The sequence below is a fragment of the Monodon monoceros genome, unplaced genomic scaffold (assembly GCF_005190385.1).
Source record: "Monodon monoceros isolate NGI ecotype Baffin Bay Population unplaced genomic scaffold, NGI_Narwhal_1 Super_Scaffold_13, whole genome shotgun sequence".
Classification (NCBI taxonomy): Eukaryota; Metazoa; Chordata; class Mammalia; order Artiodactyla; family Monodontidae; genus Monodon; species Monodon monoceros.
This window is the reverse complement of record NW_021703769.1, coordinates 59,663,433-59,666,741: the sequence shown is the minus strand read 5'-3', so window position 1 is coordinate 59,666,741 and position 3,309 is coordinate 59,663,433. Positions and strand designations below refer to the sequence as shown.

The window sequence follows — 3,309 nt, the reverse complement described above, 5'->3', positions numbered from 1 at the left end:
GTTTTGGGAGAGAACGAATAGGCTAATTTTCCTTGGGAGGATCAGGGGATACTTCATGGGGGAGACGATGTCAGAATAATTTTGAAGATGACAAAGGATTTTGCCAAGTTGGCAAGCAGGGAAGAAGATTGGAGGGGGGAAGGGAGCTCACATGCTGTGCATGCAGGTAGAGAAAAGTTAAGAAGATGCTGGAGATTTCTGACCCATAACATAACTATCAGATATGGAACAATTTGTGCAGCGTGCTCTCCACACCCAACCCGGAAGCTGCTCCTGACTGCTGACAAATCAGTGGCTGGGAAAATTCCCCTTTCTCTTCAGTGGAACCTGTAGTGTGAGAGCCGAGAGCTGGAAGGCAGTGCTCGTGCAGAGATATCCTTCCACAGACTAAGGGGTGACAGGGAGGACATTGAATGACATCCAACTTTTTGTGCTGTTAATTTTTTAAAGCAATTTTTAGCATTTAATGAAATCCATGTGGCTTCAAGCCACCAGGATATCAGACCCCTCTTCCTGCCCTTAATCTTCTCCCTGGCTCATCTGCTGAAGAATTTGACCTTCATGATGACAGGCAGCTTTAGGAGCTTCTCTTCTCCAGAAAGTTTTAGTAGCATGATCGTATCACATCCGTGATGGGGGTGTCTCCAGTCTTGGTTTTGGTAGCATTTACCCATGTCTGCTCACTGACCAAGGTCCATAATTTAGTGAGGTTGACAGTGGGGCAGAAGTTCTGGTTCCTCTTTAAGTGGTTATGCCTCATACGAACCTTGTCAAAGTAACCGAGGTAGTGTTTGCCTAAGTTGATCGTATGGTGATGCCTGCCCCTAGCATGACCCCTGCTTCCCCAGTGCTTCTGGTTCTTGCTGATGTGGCCATCGCCATGGCTCCCGTGGTCCTGAATTTTATGGTTCTTCCTTAGTTTGGATGGTAGGTCAGTGACCCAGACAAATGAGATGTTAATATTTTTGAAGTTGCAACATTTTCATAAGTGGATGCTGTAGCTAATAGAAACAAAAACTGTGGTTACAGAGATAAAATTTATGAAGTCTTGGCACTTGGTGCAAATTTTGAAGATGTGGTATGAATTTCGGCAGTGACATTCACGTTTGGAAATACTGCTTGAGGTCAACACCAATCAAGCCACATACCCATTGCCAGCTGAGTTGTGACCAGGCTTATCCATCATGTGACGTCTTGTCAATTACCACAGCTAATTGTGTCATTGCCCCTAACAATGCTACAACTAAAGCTACAACCACAACAATTTAAAAAACATTTTGAGGGCTTACTATGCCCTAAATGTGTTAACTATTTTAAGAAATCTTTGATTATGTTTTGCCACCTATACTCCATTTATTTTATTCTTAATATTCATCAAATGTTTTACTTGCATATCTGTTTACTCATAACAAGGGTAATATTTTGAAAAATTTAAGGAGATACTTTTCTCCTTTTTTTGGTAAAATCGTGTTCTTCCAATACAGTTTTAATTTTTAAAATTTATTTTATTCAAGTATATTTGATTTACAATGTTGTAATTTCTGCTCTAAAGCAAAGTGATTCAGTTATACATGTATATATATACATTCTTTTTCTTTTTCTTTTCCTTTATGGTTTATCACAGGGTGTTGAATATAATTTCCTGTGCTCTACAGTAGGATCTTGTTGTTTAACCATTCTATATGTAATAGTTTGCAACTGCTAACCATTCTATATGTAATAGTTTGCAACTGCTAATCTCAAACCCCCAATCCTTCCCTCCCCCATCTCCCCTCCCCCTTGGCAACCACAAGTCTGTTCTCTATGTCTGTGAGTCTGTTTCCTTCTAACACAGCTTTAGAATAAGAAGGAAGAAAGATGCCAACTCGGGGAAGAGAAGAGTGCAGAATAGGGAACATCGTTGTGAAAGATGAAGAAGTAGCTGAAGACCCATTCCTGCTGCTTCAGATGGCGTGGGAAGAAACAAGTTAGCAGCTCAATGAAGCAGGCGGTGAAATACATGTATCTTTATCAACCTCATTGGGCTGCAGTACAGGCAGGGGAAACCAGCTAGATAGATTGAGGGGGAGATGAAAGCAGAGGAGGATTTTTTTCTTTTTCTGCTTCCTATTTGGGATCCGAGAGGAGAAGGATTTATAAGGTGTCCCGCATGTTAACATGGGGTGGCTACTTCAGAGCCAACTCAGATGCACACTGTAGTTAGGGGAAGAGTTAGCCTGAGACAGCATCTTAAGCCTCCCTTGGCTCTTGTGGGGACCGGAAAAAGCCAGAATTGTTTCTGAATTACTGAAGGACCCGGATGTTAGCTGAGAATGACTAGAAAGCTTGCCTTAGGGGGTGCTGCTCCAGAAGCAAAGTGATTTATGGTAGGATGCTGCAGGGGGGGCCACCTGGCCTGGGGAATGAAAGGGAGTGGTCAGCCACACAGGGATGTGCAGAAGCAGGGAGAGACCCATCACAGGCCCTGACTGGGTTGGGAGAGCAGAGATCTTAAGTTTACCTATCATGGGCTTCCACATGGTCCACTGCCAAGCAGGGTACCCAGAAACTGGACAGCAAAGGACAACACCATGGAGACCAGAGGAGCCTGGATTCAGTGGATGGGCCTGGGTGGGTGGATGTGAGGCCCCTTCTGTTCCTGCCGCCACAGTGCCGTGTTCTCCTGCCTCCTTGATCCCCATCCAGTGCTCAGTGGAGAATAAGTGTAAGGAGGAGGGGAGGAAATTGGAAACACTGGGGAGAACCTAACTTACCTTAAGAGATTGTTTGAAGTATTGCATCAGACTGTGTTAACTTGCTTAAACTAACTTCAGGTTTTCCCCACGACCACTCGAGGTAAGGATTTGTGAGGATTATCACGTTAATTCAGGAAATATAAATGGTGCATTTTCTTGGAAATCTGAGTATAATGTACAAATTTGTGATCCAACTATCCTAGTTTCCAGGACTGCCTTAACAAATCACCACCAACTGGGTGGCTTGAAATAACAGAAATGTATACTCTCATAGTTCAGGAGGCAAGAAATCTGAAATCAAGGTCTCAGCAGTGTTGGTTCCTCTTGGAGCCTCTGAAGGAGCTTCTTGTGGTTGCCGACAGTCCTGGGTATTTCTTGGCATGTAGACTCATCACAAGAACTCTGTCTCCGTCTTCACATGGCTTCTCCTCTGTGTGTCTCTGTGTCTCTTCTTCTTTTCTTACTAAAGATACCAGTTATTGGATTTAGGACCCACCCTAATCCAGCATGACCTCATCTTAACTAACTACATTTGCAAAGACTCTCTTTCCAAACATTCTGAGGTTCTGGGTGG

General features: G+C 43.5%; 1 pseudogene; it reads right to left on the bottom strand.

The window, feature by feature from the left end:
- Positions 1-217: 217 nt before the first annotated feature.
- On the bottom strand, positions 218-925 carry LOC114894314 (annotated as a pseudogene).
- Positions 926-3,309: the final 2,384 nt, after the last annotated feature.